This window comes from Nelumbo nucifera, chromosome 4 (assembly GCF_055504915.1).
Source record: "Nelumbo nucifera cultivar China Antique chromosome 4, China Antique-T2T, whole genome shotgun sequence".
In the NCBI taxonomy this organism is placed as follows: Eukaryota; Viridiplantae; Streptophyta; class Magnoliopsida; order Proteales; family Nelumbonaceae; genus Nelumbo; species Nelumbo nucifera.
Window position 1 is genome coordinate 43,028,777 of NC_142652.1, and position 18,374 is coordinate 43,047,150.

Consider the following 18,374-nt stretch of genomic DNA (forward strand, 5'->3'; position numbering starts at 1 on the left):
TGTTAGTTTGGAGATTCTACAAGTTAGAATCCTTCGTCCCAAAACCCAAAGTTGTAGAATGTTCATGTGGATTCCTTCTAAAGCGTATGGTGAAGGTCAATGGTGATGGGGCTTCAAGGGATTAACCCAAGCCCAAAGTGCTAGAGGTGGCATATTCATGAGGTAACTTCATGCTTGGTTTTGCTAGATTTTTTGGGCATCTCACTAACATGGTTGCTGAGTTGAAAGATATATATAAGGCGATCCAGGTTGCTAGTTCCATCCACCTTCAAAACCTCGTGGTGGAGAGTGACTCTAAAATGGCTATCAACATTTCAAATAGCAACTGCATTCCCCCTTGGCAAGCTTTCTATTTGGTGGATGGGGTTTATAGTATAATGGTGAATATATTGGTTGAATTTGTTCATATCCTCAGGGAAGGAAATACTCCAGCGGATTCTCTAGCCAACTTCACTTGTGGTCATTGTGGTGACTTTCTTTTTAGATCTAAGGCCATGTACACTTTTCGGTAAGTTACTTATCAGGGTAAGTACATTTACCCATGTTCTTTTATTTCCTTGTAAATAAGGCAATGACCATTTTTGCGATGTCTGCTTCAGTGAGTGCAAGCCCCGTTCGAACAGTCTTTACAGCCTTGCATTGGGAATATCTCCATACCTAAGTATTTTATTTCATGGGGAGACATTCCCAATGCAAGGCCATAAAGGCTGTTCGAATAGGCCTTGCACTTCCTGAAGCTAAGTTCCATTTTAGCCATAAAAATACATTATTAAACGGGGCATTTTTGTCTCATTCAAGTTTTGGCAACTTCCCTCTACCTTACCCAGATAAGTGATACATAGGAAAATAAAATTTCCCTGGTCCCCACATAAATTTTGAAAAAGAACATAGGATTCTTGGTCAATGGAGACCAAAATCCCATTGACCAACTTTCCCTCCTCTCAAAATCCAGAAAAAGAATACCCCGTAAGAGGGATCTCCTGTGATCTTGTAGTACCTGCTTATTTAATAATAGTTTGTTTATTCCTCATTTAAGGTTAAACTAGTTTTTTGCAAAAGGTAGACAAGTTATATGAGCTACCCTCTTTGCCTTGTATAGGTTTTTTGGAGTAAGGTTATTATGCCCCCCTCCCTTCTAGGCCTTTTTTATTTCTAAATTAATAAAATTTATGGTGGCCACCCTCCCACCAAATCGATATTATAGGAGTATCAACCCTAATATGAGAACATTTGAGCTTACATAAATTTCATATATGTACAATTAGGGGCAATTCATATAAACACACCATAACACGCGTGAAATAATAATATACTGATTTTATTCAACGATAAATGTCAGCATACATATGAAGCTGATGGCATACACTGTCTAACACTTATAAATAAGCAACAACATCAAAATACCTAGAATAGGAAAAAGAAGGGAAAATTGTAATCTACTGACGTAAAGAAGTCAGATTTGGATCACGCTAACTTGATCCAAACCAGATCTGATACCCAACTAAGGCTGACCAAAACCTGATCAAATTAGATCATGTTAAGGGCGATTTACCCCTTAATGCCTTCCATTTCCATCTGGTTTGCACCACTTGTAAGGACATTCCTTGCTGTCATCAAAAGCTCCTACAAGAGGAAAGGTGATGATAACATAAGAAACAAAAGATTGGAAGCAAAATTTATGATCCATTAGAGAAATCGTGAACCAAAACAAAATGAAAAAATAAATAAATCAATGATAAATTGATGTCACAATATATGATATCTTTAATATTGTAAAATATGAAAATACATCTCTTGTAAAATGTGAATCAATAAAAAGTAAATAAATCATGTAACATATGTAAAGCGGCTGGTTGGAATATTGATTCAATGTTCAACAAATCACTAAAAGGACTTTAGTTGGATTTAAGATTAAAATAGCAGCATAGATCTAGGATTTAGTCTGGTGTCCTACGCACTATGCAAAACTGGTTTGTGTGTTGTCCTTGTTGGGATTGTCAAGGCAAATGGGCAAACAAATAAACATGAAAGTTGAAGGATTGGAGATTGACTTGAAAGAAAAATAAACTCTCTTAATATATTATCTATTATAAATTATTTTGTACTATATATTATACCATACCATATATTTTATTTCTCAATATATATATATATATATCGGATACCCTAAAGTCAAAACCCAAACCCTATAGGGTTTTGATAAATGGGTCCTATTAGTGTCAGGATGTATCGGATACCAAAAATTTCCGTGAAATTGCCATTCCTACTTGAACCTGAGTTCATATCAATGCCCCCACATCACCTCCCCACCGTGCATATGGGACACCTATGGGGTATGCCCTATGAGGTGCTGATGTGATCTCCTTGAACCTCCCCTCAACTTTGACCTCTCCTTAAAATTCGCTTGACCTTTGGGGATAAAAGAAATTTATAAACCATTTCTATTACTTTACCATTAGATATCTAGCTCACTACAACAACTTATGCCATGGATTTAAACATATTATAATGCCAAAATTGCCCTCATATAAAATCATCAAATGTTTGATGACTAAAATAGCCATAAATCTTTAACTAAAAGGAAACCTTAAACCTATCTTACCCCAAAAAAAACAAAAAAAGAAAAAAGATGGGTTCATTTAGCCAATAAAAAATAAAGTACTAAAACATATTAATTCATATTAACAATTTAAGGGTAAAGTTGGAATTAATAAAATTGTACTAACTTTATTGGAGGAATTAGTATGATCATAATAGACATTTAACGTCTCTGTCCACTTAAAAGTAAGAGATGGAGTTTATAATGGATGAATGTAATGTTGTAGACACACCAACAATCTAATCTAATCCATCAAATTAACAAAAAATATGTCTCATGACTATACAAGAAAATGATGAAATGACAAAGAAACCTTATGCTCAATCAATGGGAAGCCTCGTGTATATTATGGTGTTCATACATTGGGCCTGATTTTTTGTTGGCTTAGTTAGTAGATATCAAAGTAATTCAGGGAAGCCACCTTGGCAAGTAGTTAAAAGAATCATTAGATATCTTAAAGGAACTAAATATGTTAAGTTAATATATTGTTGTGATAATTTAAAGGTACTATAGGTTATAGTGATGCTAACTTTGTAGGGTATGTTGATGATAAAAAAACAATTGGGTATGTCTTTTTATCTTTGGAGGAGGAGTTGTTTCATGGGCTAGTAAAAATCAAAGTTGTGTTGCTAATCTCATAATGGAAGTTGAATTCATAACCTATAGTATAACAATGTCAAAAACTGTCCAGATGAAAAGGTTTATAAAAGACTTCAGCATAATAGAGTTGTAAGGTGACCAACTCAAATATACTACAATGACAGTGAAACTATGATTCAGACAATAAATAATGGTGAAATTGACTCCAAGGGAAGGCATACTTTACTACAGATATTTACTTGACATCTACGAAAGGAAAGAAATTTGGGTAAATTATGTGCCTACAAAAACATGTTAGTTGACCCATTTAGTAAGTCCATAAAAGGTGAAAATTTCAAAAGGTAGATGTATAACTTACTTCTTAGGGGCTACCTGAATTCTTGGGCCTAAATGACCAACTGGGAGATGTTGATAGGAGCGGCCAGATGTCCTCGATTAAAATAACCTTGGTCAAAGGATAAATCCTACAGTCGATGGTTTAACCTACACCAATGAGTAAAATTGTCTTTTATATTTAACATATTATTATTATTATTATTATTATTTTTTTCATGTGATTGCTTGTTTTTCTGCTGAAAACACTATTGCCATGTCAACATAACCTAGTTGGAAAGGCCAATAGGTTGGCTAGGTAGTTAAAATTTTTCTGGATACTTAATTTATGTAGTGGGCACTTATACTTGACCCAACAGGCAGAACAGGTCCAACAAATGCTAAATCCAAGCAGACCTCATCACTATTGGGACTCTCCTAACAATAATATTTTATAATGTTAATGATATCCCACACCTATAAATAGGGCTTCTCCAAGGTTAAACACAAGGTTGCTAGTCTTTGAGAAAATAGGTCACTTTTGGACATCTACAAAGTCTTCATTGTGGTTGTGGTAATACAAATACAAATACTTATAATACAAATAAGGTTTTAGAAATATAAAATACAAAGTGTTGAATTGTACATATTTGTATTTATACTCTTTTCAAACTGAGCCCGCAAAAACTTATACTTTGTATGGATTTAAACTGTACATACTTATATTTGTACTCCTTCCATAAATAGAAAAACAACAGTTTGGAAGGAGTACAAATGCAAATATGTAGAATGCAAAACCTTATAATTTGTATTGATTTGTATGTATTTGCAATGTATATATTTGCATTTGTACTCTTCCCAAACTGAGCCTAGAGAGCAAAACAAGTGTTTTGCCTCTTTATATTTATATTCGTACGATCACAACCATAATCAAAGTTAGGGTCAATTACTTATATAATTAAGGATGGCAATTTTCCCCCATTTTGCCAATTTTGTCAGGGACCCACCTCGAGGTGGGGATGGGGATGATTTTTCCCTATGAGGATGGGGATGAGAAAATTTTCATACTCATTAGCAGGAATGAGGTGCCATGAAGAAAGCACTCCCAGCCCCATGGGGCCCTTCATCTTGGCCTTATGGGGATCCCTGCTTTATAAAACTATGGTTGAATGTATTTGAGTATAATTGGAATAGGAACATAAATTTAACTATTTTATTTTGTATTTTTTAATTGAATAAAAAACAAAATGATTAGTATCATTAAAAAATCACTAGGAGTGGGGATCTCCACCCTGAGGGGACGGGGAGGGGAAAACCCAGTGGTGGGGACAAGGATAGAGATTTTTGTGGGGACAAGAATGGAAAGTGGCTCTTTGTCCAACTGTTCCTGCCATTCCTAATATATACCGTGAAGTTTAATGAAACTACTTACACGTAGTTTAAAAAAACTAATTAAAAGTACCTTATTGACCTTTCAAGTGTTAAGGTCTAAAAGATAAAATGGAAAGGACAAAGTATCCTTAAATGTATTAAATTTTCAAAACAGGTCCCTACTTTTCCAACAAAAGAAAAACAATGACGGACTTTGCCCTTTATGGTCAAAAGTGCCTAGGACTCTTAAATTTTCAAAACATGCCCTTTGAAAGATTCATCATATGAAGCTAATCATGCCTACAAAAACACCTCTCTCTCTCTCCTAATAGTGAGCATGAGTTAGTTCAGTTTGGTTCCATGGAAAAACCTAGAACCTACCCTATAACCTTGGCAGTTTTTTAAAAATTTGATTTCAATAAATATAATATATAGTTTAAAACTTATATTATCTTTAATGATTAAATTGAATAATTTGATATCTAAATAATCATGATATATCAATACATGGTTCAAAACTTAACATTATAATTTAAATTTTGTAAATATTACCTTTTACATTACTAATTATAAACATTCAAATATTAAAATATAAACAAATGATCAAATCACTTCAATAAGGTAATGGTCAAATGAAATCATGGCCTTTATAACCATGTGTTCTTGGGTTGAAATCTTTATATCTTTAAAAGTATTTTGAGGTTTATTTTAAGGCAAATTCAATTCCAATGCCAGTTCCACTAAGGCCAATAAAGACTGGTTCATCAGATTGGTTTGAATAGGTAAATCTCTAGAGGTTAGTTTCACGAATTTGAAAGTACACCCTACCTACCCTGTAACTGATTGGGTAGGGTTAGTTCAAAGTCAATTCCATTCGGTTTCACATAGAACCTACCCATTTGTTCACCTCTGTTCTCTTATCTCTCCTCCTTCATTAAACCAACCAACATATAAAAAAATGAACTCTTTATATTGTCAGTCTATTCTTCTCTCTTTTGCCCTCGTTTTACCCCTATTTAGAACTTACAATAAAATGGTGAAGGAGCGATTTTCCCCAATTTTTAAGATTATTTTGATTTGCAAGGAACCCTATGAAAAAAAGATTGGGTAAAATTATAGATAAATACCCTTTACTTTCGAATGCAACACTTGCGTATCCCGAACTTTCAAAAATAGACACTCACGTTCACTCTTTAGTATTCCATCAGTTAAACCCCAATTTGTAAACCCTTTCTCCCTTTTCTTCATTCTTAGCTATCAACTACAGCAAAAGTGGATGAATCATTATAACAGAGAAAGGATTTCACTCTCAGGAATGATTTTTTCTTAGTTTTGAAACAGTGTTATCCACTTTTTTTTCCATGAAATTGTACTTTTTGATATCACTATACTTAGATTTCAGATTTCGTTCATTCTCACGTGATTATTATACTTAGATTTCAGATTTCTCACTTCAGCTCAGGCGGTTGTTTGGAGATTTCTTTGAACCAGCCCCGTTCTCTGTTTTGAATGAAGATTTCTTAGATTTCTCACTTCAGCTGAGAAATCTAAGAAACGAGGCGTCCTTCTTCTTCTTTAGATTTCTCACTCCAGGTCATTTTCAGAGTTTCAATTTTCAGTGAAACCCCTTCTCTGTTTTGAATGATTTCTTAGATTTCAGATTTCTCACTGCAACTCTTAGTCCGAGTACTTTCTCACTACAACTCTCAGAGGTGACACCTTGTTTTTTCTTAGCCGGCCGCAATGGTTGATCTTCTTCTTAGCAGCGGAAATGGTTTCTTCTCCGCGCGGTAGCAATGGTATCTTCTCAGGCAGCGAAATTTTATGTTTTAAAGAATTAAAAAAAAAAAAAATTATAGGCATCTCGGTAATTTTACCCTAATTTTTAACGTGAATTAATGGAAATAGACCTAAATATCCATTTCTAAATGTTCGGGGTATTGGACTGGATTTGCATTGAAAGTACCGGGTACCTAAGTGTTACTACCCCCAAAGTAGGGGTGTATATTGGATTGGATTTGGTCCAATCCGATCCAATCCAATAAGGTTCATTACAAATGGACCAAGTTCAATCCAATCCAATGAATATTTCAGACCAATTTGGATTGGTCCATTTTAATGTTTGGATTAATCTTTCAAATTCATTTTGATTTAGATTGGTTTCAACCCAAACCTGGTCCATTGAGACATATATCCTTAATTCTTTATCATAATATATCAATGGATTAGATATTGGCTTTGACCCAACCCAATCCAATGTAAATTTGTTACGGATGGACCAGGTCCAATCCAATCTAACAAATACTTTGGACTGGATTGGTCCAATCCATTAAGTCTTGTTGGTCCGTTCAATCCGCCCAAATTGATTTTGGATTAGGCGGGGGTTCAATCCAAAACCGGTCCATTGACACCCTTGCCCCAAAGTGTGCTTTTGGGGTTTTATGAGAAAGATGCTCCAGAGTGTGTCTTTGGGATTTTCCAACATATAGAAAAACGAATTTATAATCTTTTAAACATATTTTGAACTTACACATTACTCAAGCAATTAAATGGAGTTTTATGAGAAAGATGCTCCAGAGTGTGTCTTAAATAAAATATGAATTCCTATCAGTTATGATGACCAAGTTGAAGCTGAGCCAACAGATGAAATTACTTGAGATTTTCTGGGAAGATCTGTGTGCAAAGAAGGCATGCTAACGTAGATAGTGCATACTGTCTTTTTGCTTCAGAAGTATAGGAGGAAAAAAATAGCCCTAGACGACTTTCTTAAAACCCCATCGTAAAAGAAAATCAAACCCACCGTTCAATAATATTGTTATCAGTTACTGATTCCTAATCCAGACTTGGTGCTCCTTACAAATCATATAGACAAGAAAATAGAAATTCATAATAAATCAAACAAATTAACAAGACGAGAGAGAGAGAGAGAGAGAGAGTTACTATCTGGCTTCTTAGTTTGAAGAAGATGTATTGCCGACCGTAAATTGTAGGGAGGATGAATTTCAACCTGTTTATGAAGGGGAAGAGCAATATTGTTATTGGTGTTTGAAGAAGAAATCTCCCGTGCCCTTATTGTCTCAACCAAAGACGAAAGGAAAATAGCAGACAAGAGCAACACAAAAAAGAAATCACTGTTTTTAGGAGCCATGCTCGCAGGCATCTAAATCTGTCGATAAGGATAGCGATCAAAGCCTTTCCATAAAGAATATTTATAAAGGCGCATAAGAATCTTTTATTGACTAGTCGCAAAGGAATACACCTAAATTAATGGAGTTCAGATTCAGTACTCACGGCCTCACGATATCGTGTTTGCACCGTTTATACAGCCACTTGCAACCCATTATTAAGAATATCTTCATATTTGTATGTTTTTTTATTCATAGAAAGATATTTTCATTGCACAGTCAGTCTTGTGATGGCTGAATCCGAATTTGTATTAATGTTGACAAAGGCTGAATTCTAATTTTGATTAGAGGTGTAATTAGGCAGGGTAGTAGGTCTGGGTTTAAGCTCAACCCAACCCAGGCCCTACCCTAAGAATTAGGCCTGAGGCCCAAGCCAAGGTTCAAGTCTAATTTGTCCAATCTAGGACTACCCGAATGCACTAAAATTTGATGCATTCGGGTTAGGCTTGGGTTATTCAATCAGCCAATACTAAAATTTGACATAAATATATGTATTAATGTGTTCATTTACACATATATGCATGTATCCTTGCAAATGGACTGTGTCAGGCCTACCCTAAAAAAATAAAAAAACCCAAACGTTTTAGCCCAGGCCTAACCCGGTGACTGAAAATCTGAGCCCAACCAATGTAAATTGCATACTAAAGTCAGTCTAAGCTCCGGCTGGGCCCACCCAAGTTGCATTCCTAATTTTGATGAATTCTCATTGTGTAGCCTACAACTTAGCACAATAAGATCTGCACTGTTTTACATTTGGACCCAATCGGAGGTTGGAACATCATCATGCATCATCCATACTTTTTACCAAATTAACTTCGACAAATCTAACAAAATCACTGTAATTGATGAACTTCTTATACATTGTTTGTCATTTTTATTTGATTAATTTTGCTGGACTTTCCTTTGTTTCTAAATGAACGTCAAGGAAAAACTTCGTTTTCTTAGACATTGTTTTGTGTCACTCTCGTGTAATAAATTTTATTGGACTTTCACTTGTTTCCAAATGAACATCAAAGAAAAACTTCACTTTCAATTTCTACATTACTTTCATGTAATAAATTTTTCTTGACTTTTCCTTTCTTGTATCTAAATGAAAGTCAAGTAGATGGAAAATCTCATTGAAATTAAGTAAAACTGCAAGAAATAGAATGAACCGATCGATCACATTAACCCAATATCTTCATTAGAACTTGACTATTTTAATTTTTCTAATTCATACTTACTTGATCCACGCGTATTTGGCTGAAGAGAAATCTGAAATTCTCCTTTCCTAGCAACGACCAATTAGCCCAACAAGTTCTCTGACAGAAATCACATTCCTCCTAGAGATTGGAATCTTTTAGGGTTTCCAAAACTTAAGAGATAAGTAAGAAAAGGAGAAGAAAACCCCTCTCTACCTAGAGATTGGAATCTTTGTTCTTTTTTCTAATATGTGCGGTCCGGATTAAAACATCTTTCTAATATAGCAATTAGATCCGAAATTCCTTTGCCATTGTTCTTAAATCCTTGAAAATTATCATTTAGGCCCTCTCATTCGCAGATGAATTCAATTCTACCCCTCTATACAAAAATGTCCTATTCTGGTTGGGAAAACCACATTTGTATCATTGTCTAGATTAACTACCATTAATATGGGATTTGATGATGCGTGATCCGATGCTCCCTGTTGGAGGACAGCTCAAACATCTGGCTAGTGAGGTCACCTGGTCAAGTAGTAAGAAGACAAGTCAATGTCCGGGGTGCTTTACTCGGTGTGCGCACTCCGATGCTCAAGTTAATGAATTGACAGTTTTAGAGAGAGCTGAAAACAAGATTCCTAGTATTTGAGAGTTAGGCTGTGCATACATTTTCTCTCAGGGAGGAGATGAGACCTTTATATAGGCATTGTTTGGTGTGGGTTTCATGCACTGCATCGAAGATCTCTAGGAAGACATGCCTGACCGGTCCAAAGTCCTCGAAGGTAGTCACACACGTAGATCATTATTCGGTTTCCTAAAGAACATTCAATTTGGGAGCCAACTTCCGAGAGACCTGGGAGTGGCATGATGCTTGCAGAGGAGGTCAGCGAGCACGTCTAGTAAGTCGCCACCTAGACCTCAATCAAGTTGGCAAGTCCTCGAGGGAGGTCGCTTCTCACACCGAGGTCACTTCTACCGGTACTAACGAGGTACCACAGGTTAATAAGTCCTCGAGTAGGTCGCTCCTCATGCCGAAGTCCATTGGACCAGAAACAACGAGGTACCATAGGTCCACCCTGGACGAGGTGCTGCTAGCCGCCATGTTGAGATGCCTAAGTTGTGGATGAAGTGCTCGGACTAGTTCCGAGGTGTGCCTCCTTGACTTAGTTGGATCTGTATCTGTTCATGTGGCACTAAGGTGTCATGTAGCAATCCTGTCGTGCCACGTGTTGCTAAATCAGCGGAGGGCCAAATCTACCCTCATCAAGATTCATCCAAGAGTTCTACATATCAAGAATTCTCTAATCAATCAGTATGTTTTGGGGCACAAATACAAGAGTTCCAGTGCAACTAAGATTCCTCCCCAAGAGTTTAAGTTCAACTAGGATTACTCACTCATTTTGGTGTTACCCAAAGAATTGTACATGAATCTTATTATTATTGGCTATGAGGGTGCAATTTCCTTATTAGTAATCTCTAATACTGCCATATCCCTTTCATCCTCCAAACACACAAAATATGTCAACCACAATCCAATAGTTGCCTCACCAATATATTAGAATGATTGACCATTATATTGCAACCCTAAGGATTTCTTAGGTCCAAGGTGTGAGTGTCAAGAAATGGTTCACTTGGGCTGGATTGGAGTCACCACCCATGAATTGATAGAAAAAGAGGTGATGGAACCTCTCGGAGCTATGTTTAAAATCAGTTTTTCTCAATAGTGACTCCAAATCCAAGGCATCGACTAAACCAATCCCAATATACTTGAATAGGAGAGGGAAGGGGTTAAGCATCCCTCTCTCGTGTTCAATAGGTGGGGCCCACATAGAGGAGAAGGGTTAAGTAGACAAAAATCCAAAGCAAAATGATATAAGAAAATCTAGCATATATTAATGTAAAATAGAAGCATTTTCAAGTCCTGAATAAGAAAAGGTATCCAACTTTTAAAATCCTAAAACAAAAGGATCATAAGTACTATTATTAACACCATTATTATAACTTTACCTATCTATCACCATTCTATTATATATATAAATTTTTATTTATTTTATTCTACATTATATTTGTATTATTATTATTACTTCTTTTATTCATTTATTATTTTAGTTTATTTCCTTACATTTATTATTATATTTAACGGGTCAAAGTGTAAATGGGGGTTTATCAAGGCCATTGAATTGGTAATGAGCAAATTTAATGATGGATTTGAGGGTTTTTGGACCAAAAATTGGGCTTTTTTTTAGGTGGGGGGAGAGGGGGATAAATTGGGGACTTATGTGATAAACCGAACAAAAGCCGAGTGCTGACGTCATTCCATTATGTGAGAAGCATAAAGGATTGAAAGAGTAAGTCCACTATGGTTTCAGCGAGAGATGCTATTCTTGATCACTAAAGGGAATCTATCTAACCGCTTGAAACACTCCATTTTACTTGGAACAATAACAATCAATTCTTTGTAAAACATTCGTGGTAAAGGGGCCATCAGCCATCTGATCTAGCCCAAATTAAAACATCACATGGTCAGGTCAATAATTGGTTATAAAAGAAATGTTACCATTGTAGATGAATTTCAATGACAAAGGGTGATTGTACAGCATTTCAAACACCACACTATCTCTAAGCACTCTAATTACTGGGTTTGCCTTCAAATTATACATAATGTCAGCCTTTTCTACTCGAAAAATGCAAGGCCATGCGACAAATTCTCCCTGGTTTTCAAAGAGACAAATTAGCGTTTCACTAGAAATTGCGACACCACGGGACATCCATCTCTTCGTGTGACAATTATGCACAGGACAGTTACCCAAGTATTATGTTATCGATACGGTACTCCTGATACGAGGCATATCGCATCCGTATTTATAATCATGGATACAAGATACATTACGGATGATGCACAATCTGGCCGGTCTTAGCTGTCAATGATCTTGCCTCTGAACTGAATAACAGAGACCTGAAACGGAAGGAGAAGAGAAACTCCGGGGAGAACCCGGCGTAAGGGCTCCGAAGCTCAAGTTAGAATCCTTCAAAGGCAAGATAAACCAGATAGCGCAAAGTTAGCATACCTCGTTCCTGGGGGGGGGGGGGGGTAGGAGCCTTTTATAACCACCTCGCACACTCATTTCCAGGCTTCCGTCAGATCGGGCATGATTACTTCTGGACTCCTGCCAGTTCGGATGTCATTTCCTCTGGCCGGACAGAACCGTCACTGTTCCTTTTGTTGGAGCCTTCTCTGCGGCTAGTGACAACGGTTGCAGGTGGCGGTAGCAGGAAGCCGTTTGAAGTGCGGCTGTCAGGCATCAGATCCCAAATCAGTCAGGTGCGTCGCCTTTGGATACGGACGTCCTTGGTGTCGGGTACGTTTGGTCAGCCTAGTGTTTTGGAAGCGAAGTGTTGGAGTGGCGAGCGAGGTGTTTTGAGTTGTCAATGATCTTGCCTCTGAACTGAATAACAGAGACCTGAAACGGAAGGAGAAGAGAAACTCCGGGGAGAACCCGACGTAAGGGCTCCGAAGCTCAAGTTAGAATCCTTCAAAGGCAAGATAAACCAGATAGCGCAAAGTTAGCATACCTCGTTCCTGGGGGGGGGTAGGAGCCTTTTATAACCACCTCGCGCACTCATTTCCAGGCTTCCGTCAGATCGGGCATGATTACTTCTGGACTCCTGCCAGTTCGGATGTCATTTCCTCTGGCCGGACAGAACCGTCACTGTTCCTTTTGTTGGAGCCTTCTCTGCGGCTAGTGACAACGGTTGCAGGTGGCGGTAGCAGGAAGCCGTTTGAAGTGCGGCTGTCAGGCGTCAGATCCCAAATCAGTCAGGTGCGTCGCCTTTGGATACGGACGTCCTTGGTGTCGGGTACGTTTGGTCAGCCTAGTGTTTTGGAAGCGAAGTGTTGGAGTGGCGAGCGAGGTGTTTTGAGTTGTCAATGATCTTGCCTCTGAACTGAATAACAGAGACCTGAAACGGAAGGAGAAGAGAAACTCCGGGGAGAACCCGACGTAAGGGCTCCGAAGCTCAAGTTAGAATCCTTCAAAGGCAAGATAAACCAGATAGCGCAAAGTTAGCATACCTCGTTCCTGGGGGGGGGTAGGAGCCTTTTATAACCACCTCGCGCACTCATTTCCAGGCTTCCGTCAGATCGGGCATGATTACTTCTGGACTCCTGCCAGTTCGGATGTCATTTCCTCTGGCCGGACAGAACCGCCACTGTTCCTTTTGTTGGAGCCTTCTCTGCGGCTAGTGACGACGGTTGCAGGTGGCGGTAGCAGGAAGCCGTTTGAAGTGCGGCTGTCAGGCGTCAGATCCCAAATCAGTCAGGTGCGTCGCCTTTGGATACGGACGTCCTTGGTGTCGGGTACGTTTGGTCAGCCTAGTGTTTTGGAAGCGAAGTGTTGGAGTGGCGAGCGAGGTGTTTTGAGTTCGGTTTGGAGTGTTCCGAGCTGCCATGGGCCAGCTGGGGTTAGCTTTGTGAGGCTTGGGGCCAAGTGTGCTCCTTGTAGGGAGCTCGGGTTCTCAGTAGGGAGCTCGGGCTCTTGGCGGGGAGCTCGGGCTTTTAACAGGGAGCTCGGACTCCCAGTAGGGAGCTCGGACTCGTGGTAGGGAGCTCGGGCTCTTGGTGGGGAGCTCGGGCTCCTAGTAGGGCGGTCTGGAGTTCGGGCTCAGTAGCGAGCTTGGACTTTGCTCTCGGTGCTTGCTTCGGGCGCTCTACTGTCCCGAGTTGCTTGTTTCTGCCACGTGTCGGGTAACTGCGAGGTCGGGCCAAATTCCCCTTCATCAATTGCCCCCCACTCCCTGCGACAAGGGTCCCGTCTTGGCGCGGGGAGTTTGCAAGGTAGCAGGAGGGTTTTGGTCTGTGCTGAGCGCGCTTCCTCTAATTTGATTTTCAAAAAAGGGCGCGCGTCTGGGAGTCGTGAAGGCAGTTGTTCAGGAGTTGCGCTGCAGACGCTTTTATTGCGAGGAGACGTGCTCCGACACCCCGTCGGTTTCAGGAAGACGCGTGCCGACACCTGTCCTCTGACAAGACGTGCGCGACGCCTCGTTGGTTTCGGAGAGACGTGCGTTGATTGGTTTTGGAAGACGTGCGGTTTACCGCGGCTGTGGGCCGTTGGATTGGCTTCGATCTGGGCCGTCGCTTTCCGGCCGTTGTGGATATAAATAGCGCGCGCGCGGGGGGGGGGCATCCTTGCTACTGTTGTACATCTTGAGCTCGCGCCTAAGTTTCAGCTCGCATCCAGGCTTTTCAGCTCGCATCCCAGGTTCTTTGCTTGTTCGAGCTTTCGTGGTCTGCTTCAGTCTTCTTCCCGGGTGAGTGCTTTTGGAATCCCGTTCCGTTTCCCGATGTCTAGTTTGGAGGGTTCAGACTATTCAAGCGGGTCTGATGTAGGTTCTACGAACCAGTATGCGTCCCCCGGTAGTTCGAGTGAGCCCGATGTAGGTCCTGAGGAAGGGGTCGGGCCTACAGCCCGAGGTGCTTCGGGTAGGTCGGCGTCCACCTCCCGTCGTGGCCGAGTTGTAGATCAGTTCGGCCCTTCGACTATGACGCCTGAGGAACTTCAATCCCTCGTAGACTACTACGACTTGCCCGGGGAGCACGGTTACTTCATCCCTACGGGCAGCTTCCCTTGGAAACATGGTCCTAATGAGATCGTGATTTTCTGGGAACAGCTTGCTACGGGGCTGCGACTGCCCTTTCACCCTCTTCTCGTCGAGATTCTAAACCACTTCGGTGTGACGGTTGGCCAGCTTCACCCGAACTCTATTAAAAATTTAGTGGGGACGATCTCCTTATTTTGTGACGAGAACTTTCCTTTGGATCTGGAGATTTTCTCCTCTATTTTAATGCTGAAAAAACAAGCGGGTCCCCTTCCTAGGCGTAGGCGGGCATACTACCTGTCTCCTCGCCCGGGCTTCAAGCTCTTACACGGACTCCCCAATAAGGTCCCGGCGTGGAAGCGGGACTACTTCGGGGTGCGAAGTGCGCTGGGGTGGCCATTTCAGACCGGCTGGGGGATGGCCGCTCCCGATTCCGGCATCACACTTGATAAAGAAACGGCGAAGGGCCTTCGGCAATGGGCGCGGCTTGGGCTGGATTGTCAATGGTATCTGACGGAGGCCAAGCTTATTGCTGCGGGCCTGAGTTCGGGTAGGTTCTTTCCCTAGTGATCCTGTCTTGCTCTTCTTTTACGTGTCTTACTGATGCCGAACTCCTTTTCGGAGGTACGATGAACTCCCGAGGGACCCGAGGTGGGCACTTGTTCCAGGGCATGAAGAGGAGAAAACGGGTGGCTAAGCGAGCTCGCGCCGAGCCATCCCAGGGTGCGGAGCCCGAGGTGCCAGACTATCCGGCAGAGGAGCCCGAGATGGTTCCTCCTATGCAGGAGCCGGCGGGGGCTCCTTATGCCGAAACCACACACACGGGGGCTCCCGCCTACTCCGAGTCTGCCCATACGCGAGCTGGGCCGTCGGGCTCGAAGGCCCCAGGTGACTTCAGGAGCGTGCTGTCGTCTGTTCACGCTCTTCAACGGAGTAAGGAGGCGATGTTTCCCGAGGAAGTTGCGGCGTGGACCGAGCTCCCTCTGCACCAAGTGGCCTGTCGTGCTGTTACTCATGCCATGGTGGTAAGTGCTCCCTTCTTTAGAGTTTGGCTTTTATTCTTCTATTCGTTCCTTTGATCCCGTTTTCCTTTGATAGGTGAACTCTTCCATTCACGCCTTGGCGAACCAGGTGGAGAGATGCTCGAGGCAGGCGCGAGCTGCCGAGGAGGCTGCTCGAACTGCCGAGGAGAATGCTCGTGCTGCTGAGGCTGCTGCTTGCCTCGCGCGGTCTAGGCAGGCGAGGTCTCAAAGGGATGCCGAGGCCATGGGAGTGGTGGTGAAGCGTATGGCGGAAATAAAGCTGGACCTGGAGCACTAGGTCGAGTATCTTCAGGAGGATATCCGGGAGAGGAATCAGATCTTCTCTCAAGGCATCGAGGACGCGAAGAAGAAAGCTGTCAGTGATTACATTGCTTCGCCGGATTTCGATGATCTGATGGTGGACTCCTACAGGAGGGGTTTCAAGCTAAGCCGGTGGATGATCCAGAATACGTACCCCGACCTCAATACCAGCGCCATATCCACTTCGCGCATCACTCAAGAGATGGCTAATGCTGCAGATGCCGAACTGGACTCCGAGGGGGAGGCAAGTCCTTCGGGCGTTGTCGAAGTGGCTTCTGATAACGATGAAGTAGCCCCTGGCTTGTGAAATGTACACATATATTCTGAAGTGAAATGGCTTTTTTTTTTTTTGAATGTACACATCTATTCTGAAGTGAAATGGCTTTTTGTTCATGTACTGGTTGTCCTGTCTTCGAGCTATGTTTTTTGCCGAACTGACCATTTCGGTCCTTCAGTTTGTTTTCTGACATGAAATTACTTCGGGGTATTGGCCTTGGTGGTCTATAGGTAGTACCTTCTTAAGTTGACAACGTTCCATGCTCGGGGTACTTGTTTTCCTTCTAGGGTTCCGAGCTCGTATGCTCCCCCACCGAGTGTTTTCATTACTCTGTAGGGTCCTTCCCAGTTTGGTCCAAGCTTCCCTACGCCAGGTTCAGGCATCATGACCTTACGGAGAACCAGGTCGCCGACGCGGAAGTTCCTATTTTTTACTCGCGCGTTATAATACCGAGCTACCTTTTGTTGGTAGGCCGCAGTTCGGATGTGCGCGAGGTCTCTCACTTCGTCCCGTAGGTCAAGGTTGGTGCGTAACTCGCCCTCGTTTGTTTGTTCGTCGTACGCTTCTAGTCGCAACGTAGGCACTTCGATTTCCGCCGGGATCACTGCTTCAGTGCCGTAGGTGAGGTTAAAGGGGGTCTCACCTGTGACAATTTTTTCTGTGGTTCGGTGTGCCCATAGAACACTTGGTAGTTCGTCTGCCCACAAACCTTTGGCTCGGTCCAATCGCGCTTTCAGTCCGCGGAGGATGGCTCTGTTCATTACTTCTGTTTGGCCATTTGCCTGTGGGTGTGCGACCGATGTGAAGTTCTGACTAATTCCCATTCTTCGGCACCACTCTTGGAACTTGATATCTTCGAACTGTTTGTCGTTGTCGGAGATCAGTACCCGAGGTAGCCCGAAGCAACATACAATGTTCTTCCAAAAGAAGTTTTGTATGTTTCGGGCTGTAACTATTGCCAAGGGTTCAGCTTTTATCCACTTTGTGAAATAATCTACTGCCACCACTAGGAATTTTCTCCCACCTGTCGCTGGTGGGAATGGCCCCAGGAGGTCGATCCCCCATTGGGCGAAGGGCCATGGGCTGGTGAGGTATTTGAGGTCGGCAGCGGGCTGATGGTGGATGCTGGCATGCTTCTGACACTTGTCGCATTTTCTGACGAGCTCGATTGCCTCTGTCTTCATCGTTGGCCAGTAGTATCCTTGTCGAAGTGCTTTTTGGGTGAGGGCTCTGCCCCCCAGGTGTCCGCCGCACAAGCCTTCATGGATGTCGCGGAGTACCAGCTCGGCTTCGGCTGGGCGCAAGCATCGCAGATAGGGGAGCGTGTAGGATCGTCGGTACAACCGTTCGTCTATCATGACGTATTTGGCTGCCTGGCGCTGCACCCTCTTGGCTGCGTTGCGGTCCGCGGGGAGGGTTCCGTCTAACAGGAAGCTCGCGAGTGGGTCGATCCAACTCGGCTCTGCTTCGGTGACGGGAGCGACCACTTCTGCTCCACCGAGAATGCTGGGCCGAGGTAAGTCCTCTACGTACACGGTTCTCCTGGCGTTGTGGCTCGTGCTAGCCAGTCGGGACAGGGCGTCGGCCTCAGCGTTCTCTGACCTCGGGATTTGCTTGATGAAGTGTGACTGGAAGTTGAGCAGAGCTTCCTTTACTTTTGCCAAGTACGCAATCATAGTGAGCTCGCGTGCTTCGTACTCGCCTGTAACTTGGTTGACCACGAGCTGGGAATCACTGCAGATAACCATGTGCTTTGCTCCGACCTTGTGCGCTAGGTTTAGCCCGGCTATCAGTGCCTCGTATTCCGCCTCGTTGTTGGACGCCGCGAACTCAAAGCGTAGTGCGTATTCCAGTTTTGTTCCGCTCGGGCCGCGTAGCACTATTCCAGCCCCGCTGCCTTATTGGTTCGAGGAG

General features: G+C 42.2%; 1 long non-coding RNA gene across 1 annotated transcript in view; it reads right to left on the minus strand.

Moving 5' to 3' along the window:
- Positions 1–1,297: 1,297 nt before the first annotated feature.
- The window catches only part of LOC104589556 (uncharacterized), a 33,986-nt gene continuing 16,909 nt past the window's right edge, over positions 1,298–18,374 (minus strand). Inside the window, exons 6-7 of the long non-coding RNA XR_733977.3 lie at positions 7,823–7,889; positions 1,298–1,623 (exon numbers count right to left, since the gene is read on the minus strand). This is a non-coding gene — a long non-coding RNA (uncharacterized LOC104589556). The remainder of the gene's footprint in view (positions 1,624–7,822; positions 7,890–18,374) is intronic.